The sequence below is a fragment of the Dreissena polymorpha genome, chromosome 2 (genome assembly GCF_020536995.1).
Source record: "Dreissena polymorpha isolate Duluth1 chromosome 2, UMN_Dpol_1.0, whole genome shotgun sequence".
Classification (NCBI taxonomy): Eukaryota; Metazoa; Mollusca; class Bivalvia; order Myida; family Dreissenidae; genus Dreissena; species Dreissena polymorpha.
This window is the reverse complement of record NC_068356.1, coordinates 84,476,319-84,500,393: the sequence shown is the minus strand read 5'-3', so window position 1 is coordinate 84,500,393 and position 24,075 is coordinate 84,476,319. Positions and strand designations below refer to the sequence as shown.

General features: G+C 34.2%; 1 protein-coding gene and 1 long non-coding RNA gene across 2 annotated transcripts in view; both read right to left on the bottom strand.

The window, feature by feature from the left end:
- LOC127867883 (uncharacterized) overlaps nt 1-24,075 on the bottom strand; it is a 242,026-nt gene that overhangs the window by 38,724 nt on the left and 179,227 nt on the right. The window lies entirely within an intron of this gene.
- Nucleotides 17,773-19,821, bottom strand: LOC127867892 (uncharacterized). The gene is made up of 3 exons (XR_008043783.1): nt 19,629-19,821; nt 19,070-19,208; nt 17,773-18,313 (listed from the first exon to the last, which is right to left on the bottom strand). It is a non-coding gene; the product is annotated as an uncharacterized LOC127867892 (long non-coding RNA).

Here is a 24,075-nt window from a genome sequence, read left to right as displayed (position 1 = left end):
CTAAAAAGGAAAGACTTCTTTTATTTGTTCATCCCGTTTCAAGAGATTTGAAGAGCCAAAGTACTCAGAGACATTAAGTCATAGGGTTACAGACGACGTTTTGGTGCCTTACGACAGGATCTTGACGGGACAATCACCATCTTCAGCCGTTCAAATACTTCTTCAGCGCTTACTCCGGAACCTGACGGGAGAAGGCAGCGAGAGCAGCTATCCGTTATCCTTTTTTTTTTCAGCAAACATTCTCAACGACGACTACGACGCCAACGAACCAAAGACGAGGACGACAAAGAATATTTTAGATTTATATTACATTTTTGTTGTTAGCTAAATAACAAACAGTTTGTACAATTGCATACTTTGAAACTTTAAATATTTTTCTATTTTAATATAGGTTGTACTTGAGCTGGGACACCTCTAGAAAGTGTACCAGGAGCGGTAGACAGACAGCTATAAGAAGAAGCCAGTTCGAGTCAGCACCAGGTCAGATTTTATTCTCTTTCGGTTTCTGACTTAGTTCACACACAAAAATATGGCTACCGGTCAACAAACACCTTTCCAAGTTCTAGCAGAAAGCTAAATTCACTTGCCTGAAACTTTATACGCAAATACGGCTCTTACGCAACTTCCGCGATTTTCAGGAAAATCGGCGGAGTTTCACGATTGGACTATCGAATTAGAAAGGTTTTTCATGATTCATGATTGTGACGAAACTAACAACGTAAAAATAGTATTCCAGACAGCCTCAGGCGCAGTCTGCGAATTTCTAAAACGTTTTTTGACGACGAACCCGGACGTTAGACACAATGATCTAAAAGCAGAACTTAAGACGCGTTACGGGGAAATCACAGATCCACAATATGCTTTGAAACTTCTTAGGAACGTAAGACAACGGCAGGGAGAAAATGTAGCGAATTACGGGGAGCGACTTTTAATGATGGCGAAAGATGCGTGCGGGGGTGACCTAGACGATAGGGACCCCATGCAAAGAATAATTGTAGGAACTTTCATCGACGGACTGACTAACGACGCGGTTAGGATCAAACTTATAAGAAGTAATCCTACAAATTTGACAGAGTCTGTTAATATGGCGCTTAAAGAATACAACATACTAAAACGAATAAACATGAGGAGAGGTCACGGTTACGAACTATCGAATCCTAATGACGATCCGCAGCCAATGGAAGTCGATCACGCAAGACCGTCAAGGAAATGCTTCAAATGTGGTAGAAAGAATCCTTTAAGCCGAGATTGTCAAGCGGTACGCGCTTTAGTTCATAAAAAAAGAAACAGTCCCCTGATAAAACATGTTGGGAATGCGGATCGAAAGAACATTTTAGGAGAAATTGCCCTCGTTTAAACTAGAAAAAACCTCACGATATAGGCCAATCTTGAGGGAAAGGTTATACAAGGCCGCTCAATATAAATTACCTGACGACCCAACATCTTGTTTACTAAAATTTACCTCAAGCGTGAAAGTACGTGGACTAATTGATACTGGTAGCGAGGTCACGTTACTAAGCGAAAAATTATTTAGACAAATTCCGGTACGAACAAAACTTAAACGAACAAACATTAACTTACAATCAGTAAGCGGGAGTAGTCTTAAGGTTATAGGATCTTCTCATATTAACTTTACGCTAGGTAAGCAAAAACTGACACACGAATTTATCATTGTTAAGGACATAAATCGAAACTGTATTCTAGGGCGCGATTTTTTCAACCGATTCAGTGCTCGTATTTATTTTGACCTCAAACGAATACGAATAAATGGAGAATATATTTCTATTGAAAATGATATACATATGGCTTCATTAGTTAGAACATGTCGAACTATTACTATTAAACCTTACACAACAGTCACTACTATGGGAAAGGTTAAACGAAATGCAATCTTAAGTGAAGGTGAATATGATCTACATCTTATATCAGATTGTATCAATGATCAACCGGGTTTTTACTTAATGGACAGTCTAGTCACCGTAACCGATAATAGACGATTTCCACTCTGTCTGGTTAACAACACAGGTCAAACATTGAGATTATGTAAAGATACAATCGTTGGTAAACTTGATAGGTCATTTGAAGTCAATTCTACTTTTCGTCAAAATAAAGACGATACCTCTGTCGAAGATGGTAGTAGAGATTTAGAATTTACGTGCAATCCTAAATACACTCACTTAATAAAACCAGTATTAGAACGCAACAGAGATCTATTTGCGAAAAGCAATAAAGATTTAACGCCAACTACAGCTATAAAAGCAACTATTGACACAGGGGATCATAAACCAATAAAACTTAGACCTTATCCAACGCCTATCAAGCACAGAGAGATTATAGGAAAAACAATACAAAAAATGCTCGAAGCGGGGATAATCGAACCGTCAAATTCACCTTGGTCATTTCCGGTTGTGCTAGTGAAAAAATCCGACGGCAGTTTAAGGTTTTGTGTAGATTTTCGACAATTGAATAAGATAATTAAGGATAATGCCTGGCCACTACCGCGAATTGATGAAATTTTGCCAATACTTGGTGGACGCAGTTATTTTTCAAAACTTGATCTTAAATCGGGAATTTGGCAAATTCCGGTCGATGAAAATTCTAAAGAAAAGCTTGCATTTACTTGCGCAGGGCATGGATTATATCATTTTCGTGTCATGCCATTTGGGGCAAAGGTATCACCTTCAATTTTCCAAAGGTTAATGGACACAGTGTTAAAGGGGTTCGAATCGTTTGCAATTCCGTATTTAGATGACGTCATTTTTTTTTTCGCGGGGGGATGTTACAAAACACTTAGAACATATTCAACTGAGACAATACACGTTAAAATTAAAACTTTCCAAATGCAGTTTTTTAGAGGAAGAAACCAAATATCTGGAATTCATTCTTAACAAACAAGGTTACAAACCAGATCCTGGAAAGGTTAGTGCTATTAAACAAATTCCTGCTCCACAGTCAGTTTAGGAAATTCGATCGTTCATAGGCATGTGTGGATTTTATCGGCGTATTATCCCAAATTTCTCCGAAATTGCTTCGCCGCTCATTTCCCTAACTAAAAAGTATGCCCGATTTAACTGGACGACTGAATGTCAAGTTGCGTTTGAAACATTAAAAGAACGTTTGACGAGTATCCCATTACTAGGTTTTCCTGACCGAGATAAAGGTAACAGACTCTATACCGACGCGTCGAATGACTGCATAGGCGTTGTTCTCTGTCAGGAGTGTGATGAGAAAGATAGCATTGTTCCAGGTATATCAAATGAAAAACCGATACATTTCTTAGCGCATAAGCTTAGTCCGTCTATGCAAAAGTATTCTGTAATTGAAAAGGAAGCATTCGCTCTCAAATACGCATTAGACAAATTGCAAATTTATGTACAGGACGCCCCGGTGACATGCTTTGTTGACCATCGACCATTAATGTATTTGCTAACAGCGAATTTAACTAATAAGAAGTTACAATCGTATGCTCTTGCCATTTCGGGTTACTACGTAGATATATATTACATTTCCGGGTATAAGAATAAAGTAGCAGACATGTTGTCAAGATGTAGACACGATAACCTGGACAATGAGGTAAGTGAGGATGACTTATCTCCAAATATGGATATCGGTAAACACGCATATGAAGTACGTCATTTACGGGACATTTCAAGTTCTAGACGTAGGGAGGTAGGTGCTGTTAATTTAAACTTAATTAACCCAGAAACTGACGCATACCAACCTGAACAGGAGAGAAAGGGATCAGTTAGTCAACCAGAATACATTGATACTAAAATTGACATGTACAAAGAACAGCGGGACGATCCTAATGTAGTAAAAAGAATTACCGAGGTTGAAAACGATGAAAAATAGGGATCATCATCAAGGTACATCATCATAGATGACCTTTTATACTATCTTAGTGATCGGGACGAGTATCCTATACTTAGATTATACATTCCCATTCAGTTACAGAATGATCTTATAAGGCATTATCATGATAACTTGTCGCATATGGGAATAGATAAATGCTATGATTCTTTAAAGCGGAAATACTTTTGGCCAAACATGTATAAAGATTTATAAAAAATACGTCAACAGTTGCCAAACCTGTCAAGAAAGATCCAGATCAAGCACAAAAGTACCTATTCAAGAAACTAGAGTCTCACACTCAAGTGGGATTACATGGTCAGTTGACACTTCAGGACCGTATAAGGAAACTTTATCAGGAAATAAATATCTAATCACTTTTGTAGACGAAAATTCAAAGTGGGTCGAATCATTTCCGGTTAAAAGCAAACACGCCGAAATAGTAGCACATCTTCTTTTAGACGAGATCATACCTAGGTTCAGTTTCCCGTATCAAATACGTTCCGATAACGGAACAGAATTTTGTAATCAAGTTATTGATTATATATGCAAACATTACGGTATCGGAAAGATCACCACTTCAACTTATAATCCTCAAGCAAATGATCAAGTAGAACGCATTAATCGTACTCTGAACGATATGATATCTAAACGCTGCAATGAGGGACAAAATAATTGGGATCTACATGTAAATGCTTGCTTAGCATCAATTCGTACTGCTCCTGCTGAATCTACGGGTTTGAGTCCATTTTACCTTATGTATGGACGTGACCCTGTTCTTCCGATTGATACATTATTACAACCCCGACGGACATATCTTGGCGAAGATACTTCCAGGTATCATATTGAAAATCTACATAGGGCAATGCGAGAAGCGTATTCTAATATGAAAAAGTCGAAACAAAAGAGAAATCAACGGGCAAATTTTAACGCCAATGAACCCAACCTAGATGTTGGACAGGCGGTTATGATCAAGAATCATGGACATACCAGTAAACTGGACAGTTATTACAAATCTTATTTCAGGGTAATTAAACAGAATACGCCTGTGACATTTAGAGTTAGAAATGTAGTAAATGGAGCGGAAGAATCTGTTCACGCTAGAAATTTGAAATGTGTTAGGCTTAAGAAAATCGCGACGAGACCGTCAGAATACTAGCGACATTGTCTTAAGTTTAATAAGGAAATTGTTAGATTAAAGTTATGGCAATTATTACCTAGGTAATAAACTATGTTTTCAGAGATATGGTAGACAACGCCTCAATGACGAACTTACTATGGAAGTTGACATTAAGTTTGGGACTGATAAGTTGTCAACCTAGTGTCCGAAAAAATGTTTCATTTGTGCCAGTAAACACCTTCTCCACGACACAGGCGACATGGACGATAAGCTTTGTGATAGATTTACAACCTTATGACAATTTCTTGGACACCGTTCAACATGACTTGACGACAACAGAAACGTTATCGAGAACTCTGGCGAATAAGTATTTACCAACCAATAGTTATAAATTTTTGAATCTGTATCTAAGTGCTATTCAAGGACTCAGTGCGGAGTTACAACACTTATATAGTATGTACGTTGAATTACTGAACAAAGTAAACAATAACAAGTTCATCCGACAGAAACGTGGACTATTCGATTTTGGTGGAGAAATTCTTAGAGCTATATTTGGAACAGCCAGAGACAGTGACGTAACTAAAATCAAGTCAGTTGTGGAAACTTTACACCAAAGGCAACTAGGCATAATGCACGTAAACAAACAAACTTTAACTGTAGTTAATATAACTAGGACAGCGGTAAACGAAAATAGAAATTCAATAAACGAGGTACTCCGAACGCTATCACAGGTTGATGTGCGATTACACAATTTAACCACAGAAGTTAATGCTCAGTTAATGGAGACGAACAATTTTATGGTTACATACTTTCATTTAGATTTATTGATACAGGAGATCAGAGACCTTCTTAACAGGGCCACTTTACTGTATGAACACTTAGATAATCAACTTGCAGCCTTAAGTTTAAGGCATCTTTCCCCTAATCTAATTTCCCCGTCACAACTTAAGTCAATACTTCTGACTATTTCATCGGAATTACCGCCGCTTAGTAAATTACCATTTGACTTGAAAAAGATATTTTGAATTATTATAAATATCTGTCGATGACAGGGGTGGTTGAAAATAACAGAATAATTATGATAGTGAAAATACCTAACAATACGAACAATATAAAACGTATCGAATCATTAATATTCCGATAGCGCACAGTAACGTGACCCACGGACCTTTAAGATTAAGTTCTCACAGCACGTTATGACATACCGTACGCTGGTGTAGCTGTTAATTCTCAAGGTAACCGTTATGCTCTATTGGAGAATTATGACTTAATAACCTGCTCTAAAGCTCCATTTTGCCGCTTTACTAAACCATTATATCCTGTGGGTCTCTCAACCAATTGTGTTATTCACTTATTCATGAATGATCTTGAAAAGAGTAAATCAAGTTGTTATGAGGTCGTGGATGTTAATGCTCAGCTACCTAGGGCAGAATATGTTACCGATGGTATATGGGTCATCATAACATTAAAACCATTAAGGTTATCCATTACATGTCAACGAGAAGCAAATCTTGAATCTAGCTGGAAGCAAGTCAAACCACCATTTGATATTGTTTCAATTCCTGCCGGGTGCGTGGCAACAGACGATTTTATTACGCTTCCTGCCACATTTGAATATGAAACCAAGGTCACTGTCACGGACGATTTTGTAAATATCATGACAAAGACGTTGAACATATCCGCAATATCTCTTTGGCAAGATTATAATGAGAAGCTTATTACTTATGATTCAATAGATATACCTCGGTCGTTATCAACTCTGGACTATATTCTATGTCGTCCCTAATAGATGAGATTCAATTTGCACAAGAATATAGGTCAAAGGCACATGTAAATATTATGGTCATTGTATTGTCAGTAGTAGTGGCTATATTATGCATAGGGACTTTATCATTGTATTTATGGTATAGATGTAAAAACAGAGAGTGTGTTAGGAAACGCTTAAGGTCTTTTATAAGAAAGTCAGAAACCGGGGGAGAACCTGGTGGGGGCTTGATGGCGAAAGCTGTTGCTTCCGCTCCTGGGGAGGAGAGTCTCACCGAGATGGTGGAGCTATCAAATAAGCCTAATAAGAAAGCGTTAAATTACATTTCTTTATATCCTAATGTTGAGGAATCAAGAGTGTAATGTTCATTCAATATATGTCATGTATCTTTTCATAATCCTGCGGGAACCTTATGAGACACGTGCGCTTCGGAGTGAGAAATGCAATTACCGTAGGCCATCAACAACATGGACTGATGTTGGCACCACTACAACACGTATTTCTGCGCAGTGGGGATGAATTGCATTTCACCGACATACAAGACTGTTTAGCACGTGTGACTCTTAAGTGTATTGTGAAATAGTTGTGTTCCCAGACATTAATTTTAATGTTGTAGAACAGACTTATTTGGTAAAGATATGTATGTGGTGATGGTTATATATTGCACACTCTTGACGTATCCACTCTCTTGACGCACAATTTAAAAAAAAATGTTTAAACGTCCAAATTTAATACATTTACATTTAAAAAAAATACAAGCTTAATTATTTTTTTGTTGGGTAGGGGCGTATGTGACACTTTTTTCCACGCAGTGAACTAGATAGCTACTAGATAGCTTTAAGCTACGGAACGTCTGCCACATTTATGAAAGTTCAAGTCACCGAACAACTGGTTATTTGTTGGTCACAGCATCGGTCAAAGCATTTTAATTGCGATATTAATTATTCCCTAACTGCCTGAAAACAGGGTTGGGAGGCGAATTTAGACAACTCAGACAAGATGATTAAAAGTTCTGTTTACTATCTAAAACCAGATGTGCACAACTCACGTTAAAGCAAAATGTGACTAGTAGGTATATAAGCTCGACGTTTTTCCTACACTGGGCGCATTCTTTCGAGAAAACTGCAAGTTATTCCCAATTAGCGTCAAGGGAGTGCAGAGGAAACTTGGATTATACTGTTTCGCTTTTCGTAACACGTCTCTTTCTTTTATTAATATATATTACGGAATATATATATATATATTAAATTGGACTTGTGAAAGACATCAAAGAACATATCTTATAAAAATATTATACGGGAGTTGTGACTGTTATGAATTGAAACCACTATACGATCTATTAAACAATAACAATACAAGTTTATCTAAAAGGAAAGACTTCTTTTATTTGTTTATCCCGTTTCAAGAGATTTGAAGAGCCAAAGTACTCAGAGACATTATGTCGTAGGGTTACAGCAGACGACGCTATTTGGTGTAAACATTAATGTTTTTTTCCATGAAATTTCCTAGAAAAGTTTGGGTTACAATCATGACATTACTAAATATACATGTTTATAGAAGCTTATCATTCTATTATTATAAATTGACAAGAATTCTATAAAGTTTATGTGGCATACTATTTATGCTATCTCAACTTGTTTATATGGACATTAATAGATGTACTTTGAAAGTAAGGAATATTCAATTGTTTACTTCTGAATAATGTGATATGTGTAATGGAAAATATCTTCATTATAATTTTATATAACATAATTATAATTATGCTCTGAGATCATTACATACTCTTCGCATTTATATACTTTCCATTACATAGTTTTATTAACATTAATTAATATGTTGTTCAATTCAATAATAAACTATGTACATTTTCTGTTCTGTTCATTTTATTTTAATCCATCATTCAAATACAAGCACGATCTTCTTTATTAAAATGTGCTTGAGTTAATTAATATTATCTCGTTGATACCTTTTAAAATGCATTCCCCTGTATTTTTCTACAATCAAATTATTCGTTTAGTGTGTGAGCGATGTTTAACCCTCTGAATTATCAGCATTCTACAGCAATATCTTGAAATTAGATATGGCCAATAAATACCCTAATGTTATGACTTCCAACAGTGACCAGCGTTTCACACCGCCTTGATAATGACCCCTGAACAGTTAAATAGATAAGACCTGATCTAGTGGAATCTATGGAGAAAGGAGTAACCGAGTAGGACAGTACCTACAACGGGGTGTTAATGACACCTATTATTGGCTTATAATAACATCAGGGGCATTTATTTGCAAACTGTGGATTAATTTTGAGTTGAGTAATTAATGCTATGCCTACGGTAAAGAATTAAAGGAAATGAATGAGCTACCTCTGAACAACAAACTCTGTTAGGAAATTGTAGGTAAATTTACGATTTAGATAACGCAATACATGTTTTTTTAATAATTGGTGCTTTTATTTAAATAACATAATAGTAATAATAAATAAAGATTTATGGCGGAATCAATGTAAGATCTTCAATTAAGTTTAATGCTATTAAAAAATGTTTCTTGTAAAATAGTGTAGACATGATTTAATAAAAATGATTTCAGTTTAAATATAAAGCGCAATAGTATTTTAGACCACCGATAAACACTCAATTTCTCAATATATAAACATGAGGTAGTTTGCCAACATAATGAATATGTTGCCCAGCTCTTGCCACGTAGAGGCCACCTATTGTAAGAGCCAAATGTTGAATTTTATATTACATGTTTTATTATTTCTTTCTGGTTGAGAAAAACACAAGAAAAAAAATATAAAATCTAATACGTGTACGTAATTAATAAAAAGTAATATAATGATACGCGTTATGTTTTATAATTTTGTTAAGTGCGCGTGCCATTGAACGTTGAGTTAAGCGAAGAGATACACATAATTGAAAACTGATAAAAATGACATCCAACACAACGCCAGCAAAATGAATACACTGTGTAAAAGCAAGCTGCTGTGATGATCACTATCTAATCAGCTTAATACACAGGTACCTGGCTACTGTACTGGAACAATGGGTTTTACGGCCAAAATAACTGATATCATTTTTTGCCTGAACAAATCCGTTGAATAAAAAAATAATAACTGATTGACTTTGTAATCCGTTTTATTTACCATATATTATAAATAAGCAACAAGTAAAACATGGATACAATATATATATATATATATATATATATATATATATATATATATATATATATAAATATATATATATATATATATATATATATATATTCACACATATGGCCAGTTACGGGGTCTCTGATTTAGAAATAGGTTATGGGGTTCCCACTTTAAATACATGTATCTCCATACCCTTTTTTATCCGATATAAACACGAATTAAGGTATATAGGGGTACCTACTATTATTATTGTATATAAATACGTCATTTATTTAACGTCTTATACAAGGAAATATATAGCGAACTTATTTGCGAGGTATATACAATTTCAATTTCAGACCTAGTTGTGGTTTTCGATTTAAGACCTTATTGTGAGATTTGATTGCATTACCTCCCCTACACCCCCCTCATAGTAATTAAAGGAGCCTAGATTGCGGGGTTGTATATAGACCCCGTTTTTTATATGGACCTCGTAAGTACAGTCTGAAAACTACAGAGACCGCGTAACTGGCACTATGTATTGGTATATATATATATATATATATATATATATATATATATATATATACCAATATATAGTGCCAGTTACGCGGTCTCGGTAGTTTTCAGACTGTACTTACGAGGTCAATATAAAAAACGGGGTCTATATACAACCCCGCATTCTAGGCTCCTTTAATTACTATGAGGGGGGTGTAGGGGAGGTAATGCAATCAAATCTCACAATAAGGTCTTAAATCGAAAACCACAATCAGGTCTGAAATTGAAATTGTATATACCTCGCAAATAAGTTCGCTATATATTTCCTTGTATAAGACGTTAAATAAATGACGTATTTATATACAATAATAATAGTAGGTACCCCTATATACCTTAATTCGTGTTTATATCGGATAAAAAAGGGTATGGAGATACATGTATTTAAAGTGGGAACCCCATATCCTATTTCTAAATCAGAGACCCCGTAACTGGCCATATGTGTGAATATATATATATATATATATATATATATATATATATATATATATATATATATATATATATATATATATATATAGGACATATTTGAATATTTCATGTCATTTCAAAAAAATGAGGGCGTAGTCACATATAAATACGATACATTTATGACACAGTACAATATTAATACCACACATAAGTATCAATCAGAGTTTCCGCATGCCGATTTAATTTCATTTCTAATAAAAATGAGATTCATTTATGACACAGTACACTTTAATGTGACATTTCAACAATATCAGTCATTCACATCGTTAAAAACTCGTCGTCGTCGAGCATGTGGTGGACCGCCGTGGATGGTCCCAGGGCATTAATATGGCTGATGATCCTCAGTAGATCAGTGGTTGTCAGCTTCTCCTCTTTGTAGTCATCCCATGCTTGGTGTAGTCTGCAACATATTTCTTCCGTCTGATCTTCGTGAGAAAGTGCTGGCCCACCAGCCGTATCTGAAGATCAACTGTCTCAGATTCCTCTCTGAGAAGGTTGGCAAACTTGTACAGACCAAGGTTTGCGGAACACGCTTGTGCGTTGATGCGTCTATGCCACCTGTAATTATAATAAAAACATATTTTTATACTTAATTACATGATTATGTCATTTTTTTTATCAGTTTTTAATAACAGTATTATGAAACAAATGCTTACTACCGATATTGTATACTATGAAAGTATAATATTAATATACGAATAATATCCAATGTGAAATTGTGAATTGTTTTTTAACTTATAGATTAAGAATGCTAATTGTTAATTAATTACTCAATACTTATTAAATACTCAATTTCTATGGAAATGTTTTGATAAAGATTACATGGGGGTAGAAAACGTCCATAAGAACAGTTAATCCAAGATAATTTTTGTGTCACTGTATTATAGATTGATTATTGATTCCAACTTAAACTGATAATATGGAAATGTACTGACAAAATAACATGGGGGTAGATAGACTACATTAGAACAGTTCGTCTCAAATATACTTCTTTGTAGTCACTGTATAAAAGATTGGTTATATATTAAAACTTTGAATAATATTAGTGTTTTTCTTTATAGAAAAGTGTTTCTCAAATGGGAAAATAAAATTAAACGATGTTACATGTTCAGAAAATATGTGTGTAACACTAATCTTCATTTCAGTCCAAGTATATCTAGGGTAGCGGATCCGTGGTCTAGTGGTAACACACTGGCTTCACAATCCAGAGATCGCTGCACCTAACCTACTAACTCGTCTTTCGCATGAGACGTTAAACCGAGGTGCAGTGTACTAGGTGCTATACACCGGGCACTAAAAGACCCAGGGTCACCTCTGGAACGGGGTGTCTTCTGTATCTTGCACTATCCCCCGTAACCAACTAACACGTTTTTCTGGGGGCGATGGCAATATGGGAGACAATCCCGGTGCACTCGATACAAAAAAGTATATCTAGCAGATATTCACATACGCACTTAGATCATCACGTGACCTTTTAATGTGCATACGTAATCTTGTACGTGCTCACGCAGACATTCCCGTGCAAGCGTAGATCTCTCATGAGTGTACGTAGACCTTGACTTACGCACTAAGACCTCTACGTGCATACATACACCTTTCATGGAAATATTTACACATTTCAAGTGCTCACTTGGATCGTCAAATGCGCACTCATATATAAGTTTGTGCAAAAACATTGCATTGAAATCAAAGTCGCTGTACATCAAAGGCTTACCTGATGTACTCAAGAATGTTGTTCAGTCATCCCGAATATTGCAATATTGCAAACGCCCTGATACTTAATTGAAATGAGTATTTCAATGATTTAATCATACACCTAATTATTTCACAAATGTATTCTGGTCGCTGAAATATACACCGTCACTGAGCCTCGTATGTATGAATTACTTTCAGCCAATCAGTGAATTACCCTGAAAAATATGGAAATCACCCGCTGATTCATGCACAGATTGAAAATAATTTCAGCCAATCAGTAAATTAAATTGAGAAATATGGAAATCACCCGCCTAGTCAAACACGCATAATCAAAACTTGATTATTTCAAGTAAAAAATAAGACAAAAAAAAGCAAATGATGGTAAACTTCTCCCATCCGTGCACCATATTAAGGCAGAGTAAGATAAATTGGGACTTGTTGTTCAATGTTCAATGATGATTCATAGTAAGAAATCAAAACACATCAATGGAACTGATTGTGACAATTTATTCAAACAGGCAAATCATTTTAAAATCCATATCAAGTCATATACAATGATATCAAAATTTGTTTCCCTAAAATGCCGTCATAAAGAAATCATGTTTGATGTTATGTTCTTTATTGTTGTTTAGGGGATTTTATAGCACAAGTTTGGCCGAGTTTCCTTGAGAAAGTGGTTCGTGTCAGTAATCTGGGTCTTTGAGATACAAAAATAGCTTCCATTGAAATGCGCATTGTATAAAGCGTGTGTTCGCATCCGTTACAATATATTATAATATTATAATATTTAATATGTTTATCCACAATTATATATTGCATCAAAACCAGTAAGCCGTTATTTCTGAAAAAGGAAACATAAATGTGTACAAACTTTCTTCCAGATGGAACCCCACAGTTTGCACGTTTGATAATTCAGTAGAAATGGCCATTTCTATATGATTTGCCTAAAAACATGACTCATTTAAAAGGAAGTGCGTTACTTTAATTTCAAAACGCCTTTATTATTTCTTACTCAATCGATAAAACAGGTACACAGAAAAACACGCAACCGGATATGAAGCATAACATTTCTATTTACGAAAGAAAATGTCGCTATACGTAGCGAGTTGCCTCGTTTGCAAAACATGCCAGTGTTATTAGAGTACAAATGCCACGTTTTCAATCTAGTGAAATAAAAACCAGTTTATTACACAAATTTCTAACCGAGAATTCGGATTTTCATTTTTTTTTAATATTTTGATAATTTAATATTATGTCAAGGCAATTGGTTATTTGACTTAAGTCATGGTAATATTTCTGGGGTTAAAATATTCATTTATATGTAAATATATTTGGCAACCGCGAAATTGCCCATTCAAACAAAATCCACGGAAATACTGTATGTGGCGCCGCCAGAAGAACATTAACGTATGATGCTAGAATATATTTTGAGAGGAATGTCAATGCAATCAAAACAAGAAATAATTAACCAAGCCATATGCGAAACAATCTTTGGGCGGAGAATATTTTATAATTCACAACTAGTGATTTCGCAGGCAAAACCAATTTTACAAAAACGACATCTAATATATCCTCATCCCATAGCTTATGTTGATGCAGTCAATTAGTCGCAAAACCCGTTTTGATCAAATGTCAAATAAATCCTTTCGCAATACGGTACATCAAGTTGTTTATTTGAAAAGTGAACTTGTTTCAAAACTTTAAATGATTGTGCAATGTTGCGGTAAAACTACAAACGCGTTGGCCCTTGAACATACTGGTTATACGTTGCAAAAGATGATATCAGTTAATTAAAATGTTATTTTAAAGTGGTATATTCTCCCATGCACTCATCTGTGTATGAACATTTCTATAAATAAATACTCAATTAATGTGCACGCTTATCGACAAAAGGTGCGATAATCCCTATTTATACCAATTTACCGAAACCTCCACGGCATTTACTATATAAATCAATTTACCGAACTTGTCATTTACCAAAGCCTCCATAACTCTTCACATTAATGGCGACGAGGCAAAAAACGAACTGTGAATGCGGGAATGGGTCTGAGCTGTTTAATGGTTTCTGGGAGAGCCATGCGGATGCAAGACATGCTGTAGCGAGTGTGTCTGGGCCTTGAAACATTAAAAGGGGGAGGAGTGTAGTGAAATAAGGTCACTAAGGCTGTTGGGCTAGCTCTTTAGCGACGCGGTTAAAGTGTCTGACTACCACTCTGGAGGTCGTGGGTTCAATCCCCGGCTTTTGCTCAGTATTTTCACATTAATATCATACACTATCACATATAAATATTTATTTAACTCTTTGTATTAAAGCTTGACTCCTGAAAAAGTATGATGCTTATCAAGACACTGGAGTCTATTTCCCGAGTAGAACCAATACTTTGTGTCATCAGAGATGATCTTGAGGACCCTCCCTCATTCCCTCATTGGCAGTGGGGACACAGTGACTGTAATTTAGGAACAGTTACTGAGGCTTGATTGGTCATTGTCGGCTTGGGTACTTCTTACATGTACCTTGGGTACTCTTAAGTATACTTAAATGTACCCCGGGTCACTGATTACCCTAAAACGATATTGCTTATCTTCAACAAACTAATCTTTAAAAACAAACTGTATCAACATGCTTTTTGAGATAGAGTTTTGATAAAATAGAGGCCATTGTACAGAAAATTTGACATAAATGTGAACATAATTTAAAAAAAAATAGCAGACAACAACCGATTTAGCGTTAAAGTTCCCGGGTATGTTTTAGTATATTTACCGTACCCGGGGTACATGTAAGTATACTTAAGAATACCCGCGGTACATGTAAGTAGTACCCGAGCCGTAAATGACCAATCAAGCCTCAGTAACTGTTCCTAAATTACAGTCACTGTGTTGCCTTTAAAACTCCAACACAAAAAGGTCTTGGCAAATGAAATGTAGCGGTATTTGCACCATATTTGTCTGTGTTTAATGATCATGTAAATAAACTTGACATGCAGAAAAATAATATACTTTTAACATAATTTTTATGTCCCCCACCACTATAGTGGTGGGCATATTGTTTTTGCCCCGTCTGTCTGTTGGTCTGTCTGTCTTTTGGTTTGTTTGCTCCAACTTTAACATTTTGCCATAACTTTTGCAATATTGAAGATAGCAACTTCATATTCGGCATGCATGTGTATCTCATAGAGCTGCACAGTTTGAGTGGTGAAAGGTCAAGGTCATCCTTCAAGGTCAAATGTAAAAACAAGAAACCGTCGGAGACGGGTGATGCTCCCCAGTTTTTTTTGTCACTATATTGCACTCTATATTCAGATAAAAGGAAACGTCTTGAGGGCACAGTAGAGGGGACAAGAATATTTTTATATAAAATTTCAAAGGGCCATTACTCTGTGAAAAATCATCCGACCAGAACCCACTGATAATATGCACATCTCCTTTTGGTAACTGAAGCTTCCTATAAAGTTTCATTGAATTCCGGTCATTAGTTGCTGAGAAATAGCCCGGACAAAAATTGTGGATGGACGGACACACGGAAGGACGGACGGATGCACAGACGAAGCGGCGACTATATGCTTCCCCTCAAAAGTTTTGGGGGAGCATAAAAAATCAAAGTGGCGCAGAACGGGACATAGTGTTTCCGACAAACACATTTCTTGTTTTTCCTGCATACATTCATTTTTGTGTATTAAAAAAATTATTTCTCCTTGTGAAAAATGCACTTCATCAGAAAATAAGTAGGTAACCATAAGTGCATTTTAATTGTGTTTTAAGTATATTTTCAAATAATTTAATTAACTTTTTGGAATAAACAAAACTGAAAAAGTACACATAAGTGTATTAAATTTGCATTAATTACATTTTCATATACATAGATGTACCAACGCCTATTTATGAGCAGTAGTCCTAAAATGGTTAACTTATGGTTGAAAAAATTCATTTTGTAGTGCTATTATTTCAAAATATAGCTACCCATCCAGTTCAATATACAACTGTAATGTTAAATTATGCACAGTGACACTATGTGAAGTTGGAATATAACATATTTTCAACAATTATAATGTGCTTTTTTTCATATTGTGTTTATTTATTTGACAAAATTATAAGTGAAATAGATACTTGCATATACAAATTCATTTCATGCTCTGAATGTATTTTTGTATAATTCTGTGTATACTTTTTGTATTATTAGTACTTTTCTGATGTTTAACAGTGATGGTATTTTTATTATTTTCATTGTATTTTTAAACTGTGTGCAGGCACACATTCACAGGGTTTCATTTTTTTAGGATTTAAGAAAAAATCAAATTAAACACCCAGTGAAATCAATTAAAATGATACAACAATTATATATGCAATAGTGTCTATTTTACTTATTTTTTGTACAAATTAATAACAGGTTAAACTGCATGTACTGCAGTGTTGAAAAAACACTGTTTATTCCCAAATTGATGTCATATTCCAACTTCACATAACAGTGTGTTCCTAGAATAATGAAGAAATACTGGAATCTCAAATTGTGTCATATCATTGTTTCTAATATCTGCATCAGCAGTAACCCTTCTGAAAATGAAATGTGCTTTTTACCAAAATGCACTTAAAAAATTGCATTTTATCTGCACTTGTTTAAGCGAATCGTCTGCATTTTCTAAAGAGTACACTTTATTGCATTAATTAATTAGAATCAAATGAAGCTTTTTTTCATGTTCTTTAAATTCGGAAGTGTATTTTTCTTTTTTTTTAAATAAATAATCCACTTTTTATTAGACAGTGGAGTTTTAAGTACATCTTTTTAATTTATAAAATGTTTAAAGTGTATCTTTTCTAGGTTAGGACATATTTTTACTTTAGAAACAAAATAACTCATTCTTAAAAGCATTATTAGGTGTTTGCTAAAATTTAAATTAGTAACAAAGTATTTTTTCTATTGGGGCCATACAATCAAAATGTTCACCATGAAAATGCTGACAACTTCAAACATCATTCTTTTTAAGTACAAATGTAAGCGCTTCTTCTGCGTTCTCTGTATTGCAATCCACTTTATAATTTAAAGTGTATTTAATTACATGTTGAACAAAAAGATTGTGAAGTAAGAAGCTAAAGTGACAATATTCAAGAAGCTTCTTCTCTTAAAGATTCACTAACACAACATCCAGTTTAAACAGTTTTAACAACTTTATTTACAACAACAATAAATATTTGTAGTGGTTATAACAATGACCCAAAGAAATATTATTTATATGATTTAAAAAAAATCTGACTACATATGTGAAGGATTATTTCAATATCTGTGGAAAATATAGGGATATGGAGTAGCTGTACACACAATTTAAGTGGAACATTTTTAGTACAAAAGGGGCATTATTAAGCTAAATGCAGTCAGAGATAAGCAACTTGGTCAGTGACCTCACAATGACATAATGACTCTGAATACATAAGTGCTTTTAATGAAAATATGTAGTAAAAACAGTGATATAAGGATATTGCATGTTTATCATAATTTTATACACAGCTTATCATTCAAGGTATAGTCGAGCTAAAATTAAATATATATTTTACATTTAAGTTCAAATAAAAAAAATACACATTTTTTTCTTCAAGAGTTCCTGCTGTGTTCAACTGCATGTGTGTAATTTAACGTATTCAGTATTATGGGTATGAGAGTCCCATCCACTGCTCCCAGGCCTTGTGGCAGATTCCAACCTTCATGCAAGTTTGTTGTTGTACACGGACTGGAAACCTATGGAATGTATCATGTGTTTAAAATTAACAATTTAACAGTACATGATAAAGCATTTATATACATGATTTGATTAACTGTGTTTAAATTTTCATTTATTTACTGTGCTCAAGTTTTCATCATCTATTGATTTTTATTCACATATAGTTTATGTATCAAATAAAAAAAACAAATGAGGAATAAAAAAAGATGAAAAGTAAATAAATTATGATTGTACCATCCCTGTAAAATGATAAATAATTTTAACTTTAATTATTTGACCCAATATCTATATAAGATTTTATCACATGCTATACCTGTTACACATGTGTAATATACTTTTTAAGCGTTTTCATTGGCTTAGTTTTCGTTTATTGACCAGTCGCATTTTGTTATTTCACCGAAATGACGTTGCAACGTCAAAAGATGCCACGAAATGTAAACAACATTTGGGATTTATTATTATGTTTGCGTAAATATTTATTTAATTTGCTCATTTAAAAGCATGTGATAAAAAAGATCTCACACTCGTTGTCATATCAATAATCATACATGTACCATATTTTATTAAACTCGTCTAGGAAATTCATTAGTAAGCTCGCCAAAGGCTCGCTTACTTACAAAATTCCTTAACTCGTTTAATAAAATATGGTATGATATGACAACTCGTGCCAGATCCTATATGTAAGACATGATGTATTTAAATAAATAACATTTTTTTCTACAACAGTTTAAAATCATGATTGAGTAATTGATTATAGAAATAAAGACATTTACCGATCATATGTTTGTTGATTGAACTCGTGAAGGCATGTCAAATAACGAAAGATGATCTGCTGATTCCATGAAGATCTGCCAGCTTGGAATAGATGTTTCCTTTGGCCAAAAATCTTTAACTGATGTCAGTGATGAGTACCTGTTGGTGTAGTACAATATGAAAAAGTGAATAATACTTCTAATGTAATGAAAATACTATAATATGTTACTGTTGTGTATGTGTGTTCAAGAACAACAAGATATTTTGATAACTCAGTAACTGATTTGTTATTTCATGATGATCATCACTTTGGTGTTTTGTGGTTTTAGGTTTGATACACATGTAGGCGAACAGTTGCCTAACTGGGCACATTTTACAATCCAACATAATTTATCAATACATGTATCGTTCTGACAGAATATTAAATAAACATAATACAAAGAAAATGAATAGATTGTAACGAGTTGTATAGCGTTGATAACAAACATTAACCAATAAAAAACAAGGCTCCATTGAGTACTTATCCGAACAAAAAACTTCCGAAATCACATGCAAATTGCATTGGAGATAAAAGCTTACAGCAAAATTAATCATTGCACAATAATTCGAGCGGCGGAAAGCGCATATACTTCAACTGCTGTTGAACAATATAATTGAACCACACACATAATAAACACATAGGGTTTTCACGTATGATAAATTGAAATTTATTTTGATTTATTTATCCTTATCGAATATAAACAAAGGGCAGTAACTGACATATTGATTCCAACGTTAAATATTTTGCAGAAAGTAATCAAGGGATAAAAAACAACATGTTTACTTCCTCTGTATTGTCGTCGATAAAAAAGACGGAGCCAAAAGCTTCTTATTCGGCGTCTATATTCACAACATACGAGGCGTCCATTTTGGTTTCGACGTAACTACGACTGCTACTTACGTCTCGTAGACTTACGAGAGAATTCTACGATATCGTAAGTTGCGAAAGTTTATTGAAACGCAAAATGGCAAGTTGCGATAATCGCAACTGGTTTACGAGTCCGAACATACTTACGAGAGCTTATTGAAACGGTCCCCGGGTTTTTAAATCGTCAAAGGATGCATGTAATGGATATTTCAGAGCATGGTAATTGTTCAGTATTATTATTTCCTCACAAATATCATAACTAAAACGAAAATTTGCGAATCTGAGACAACTTTTTAATTATTTTTTTCAATTTAACAAAACGTGAAAAAGGCCCCTTTAAATCTTCATGAAACAAATGTAAATGATGGACCGCTATACGCATGCACTCTGGCGATAACGGGACTTTAGGGTACTAAACCTCTCATTGAAGTAGACGATTCTTTCTGGCGTGAGTTCGAAGCCTACTATAGATATGATCTTAACAAATCATGTGTTTGCAGTCTGTACATTTTTTCTTAATTATTTCATGAATATAACACCATTAATAGATAAATTTGTACCGACAAAGAGGGAATTTGCATTGTTTTAATAAATGCCTAGTTTAAAGGGAAATACCGTCGATACGACCACTTAAAATCAACTAAATTGCTGCTATAATTTGGACCAAAATGAATTTGAAAACAAATTTACTAGTAATCTGGTTTAGATGTATTAAATTTAAATATCGAGATAACAAATTTACATGCAGTGATATGCAAGTACTTCTAGTTATCATGAGGGGCAAAACTTTCCCAACGATGTACTATGAAGGGATATGACTAAAAAATAAATGTCAGTCAATTTCAAATATGTTGCATAGCATCTTGTTCGGAGAGTTGCAATAATAAATTTACTTATTTAATCTTTTACAAAAACTCTTTATCCGGACAGGAGTTTTTATTAGAAAATACAACATACATGTTCAAGTACATACATGTTTTTCTAGAACACTTCTCACTATCAACAGACCGGCCGTCTATAATATTCTTTGTGTAGAAGTACACTAACAGTTCCCAAGTATTGGTTGAAGAGCGCGGGCATGGCTTGGTATAAAAACAAACTGAACACAACTTCATTCGGCAGTCTAAAGAGGGTGAATGTTAAATAAGTATAAGAGGAACAAAGGCCTTAAGGCGCTCAACAGAGACCCAAAAGAACATAACTGTTCTTCGCAGGAAGTTTTCACAAGATTACACTTATAATAAAAATTGTCCCAATATCTGGTTGCCAGGATCTTAAATAACCAACTATAATTTTCGAACTCAGACCATATACAAATATACAAATTTGTTAATGTTCTGAGCAAGTTTCGCGATGAGTGGGTAAAAGAATGTGACTTCTTTAGCGTTCAAACGGTTTTACTTTAGCATCATAAGTACAATTTCCCCGCCTCATGGCGGCCATGTTTTCCAATGGACAGGAAACATATTTCACTCGTTTGAGAAATCATGAAAACAAAGGTTTAAAGCAAATTTCATGAAGATTGTACAAACAAACGTGACATTTAGAATGCTCACAAGATTTTTTTCAATATGACCTAGTGGCCTAGTTTTCGACGCCACAAGACCCAGTTTTGAATTCATCTTAGATATCATGGGCCAGCGCTTCCGCTAGCTTTTAAAAGTTGGTAATCCTTACTTCCATGACTTAAAATTTGGATATCCCAGTCATAAAATATGGACGTCCCATTTTTATTTCAGTATTTTACAATGGACCTTGGAACTATGAGTTGCGTGTTGTTTTGTTCTTTGTACGATGGTTAAATTACAATACAAGGAAATGTTCATATTTTTCTATATAAAAAAAAAATAATTAATCACATCATAATATACATCAAACATAACACGTATGCTCACATATCTGAAGCTGTTAACTAGCTACTCATTGTTCGATATATGAACAAAGTAAATCTGAATTTTATTTTAATGCGTTTAAAAAGAGAACAAATGTGCATGAGTGATTTAAAAGTTATTGTCAGGTAAAACTCTTCTTGATTAGTTTATCTACTAGTATTTCATTTTACTGTACAACTTAACCCTTTCAGTGCGGGAACCGAATTTTAAAGGCCTTTGCAAACAGTTTGGATCCAGATGAGACGCCACAGAACGTGGCGTCTCATCAGGATCCAAACTGTTTGCTATTCTGATAGTATTCTTTGAAAAAAATCGAAGAAAATGCTAATTTTAGAAATTCAGCAGACGACATTTAAGCAGACGACAAATTTCCCAGCATGCAAAGGGTTAAATATGAAAATTAAAAAGAGTTGTCCTATTCAAAACTACAATACAAACTACTTTTATACATACGTAAGTAAATATGTAGACCAGATGATTGTTATTATTTACAATCGGGATTTTTCCTCATGAGCACTGACTGGTTTGCAAAATCACTGTTTACAGTATCGTAAAACATACGCATACATACATGTGTTTATTCAATTTCTCGATACAAAATTACCAAATATACATGTAAACACCTGAATTGTAATTAACGGATATCATAGTCAGTACCAATATTATATATATTTATAAATGTATTTAATATTTACAAAAACACGAATCAGTAATTTGCATCATATTAAAGGTAGTCTCAAGAATAGACATCGACAATGCCACTGCTGTAACGATTTAAAATAAAGCTATAAAGTAGCCGTATTATATCTTGTACAAGGAATTCAATAAATAAAATTGAAGAAAACAACAAAAAACGTATTATGAATCATGAAAATCTAGATGACATAAATATAATTGTAATTGCCAAATTACCGGCTGTGCTATTCTGAGTTATTTTTCATGAATAGTTGTAAGAGGTGCATTGGGTCAACTATAAAGCAAAGTCCTATGAAAAGCTAGGTACATATTAGTATATCAATTTTCTTTTAAATTCGATTATAAAAATCATTAATTTTAACGTGCAACTGAAGTTATGCCAAACACGGATACTAGTACTTAGATGTTTAACAAGAAAAGTTTGGTTCAGGTGCACAAACCGACCTACTCAATGTGGTGAACAAAGAACAGTTTCTTGAGTTTTGTGATATTTTGTTTGCGTTTTGTAGAAGGTATCCTGTTAAAAAGATTTGAAATAAAATGGTTTAGGATATGTAGCTAGTTTGAAAATATTCATCTTAATAATTGCATGAAAAAATTATCTCTCTATGAAGACACCCTCATCTAATTTGTTTTGCAAGTGTAGTGTTTTATCAGTTCTGACACAAGCAGGGCTGTACTCTACAGTACTTGGATCTGTGACTTTGCCTGATCGATTTTACATCCTAATATGATGGTTTATAACGAGGTAGCACTCGATTTACAAGTATCTATTAGTACAGAAAGGTCCTACGGGGTCGTTAGTTTCCTTTGACATCATTCGCATATGTCAAGATAAGCTACAAATAAACAAGATACTTACACTTCAATGCTTTGAGTGTATTATCTATATTAACCCAGACTAAACGTATTGATTGGTGAGTCCATTTACATCTTGACATAATAGGTTATTTTTCACCACGTATATCTTCCAACAACAACAACAACAACAACAACAACACAGGTTTATTGTGGTATACATTGAGAGTGTTTAACCCTTTCAGTGCGGGAACCGAATTTTAAAGGCATTTGCAAAGAGTTTGGATCCAGATGAGACGCCACAGAACGTGGCGTCTCATCTGGATCCAAACTGTTTGCTATTCTTATAGTATTCTTTTAAAAAATGAAGAAAATGCTTATTTTACAAATTCAGCAGACGACATTTTAGCAGACAACAAATTTCCCAGCATGCAAAGGGTTAAAGATGTACAATCGTTTCCACTTTAATGTACCAGTTATTGGACCAGATGACTGGTTGGTAAATGCACTGGTCACAGTAACGCAAACCATATACATACACGCATTTGTTTAGTCAATTAATCGATAAGAAATTCCTAAACAAAAATTCAAGCACCATACTTATTATGAAAATACATTAAATTAAATAAATACAGGTTAGTCATCAGCATCAGAGCAAAGATGTTCTCAAGACTAAATACAACAATTTAAATGTTTTAATTAACATAAAAAAAAATAAAAAAGGTATAAATCA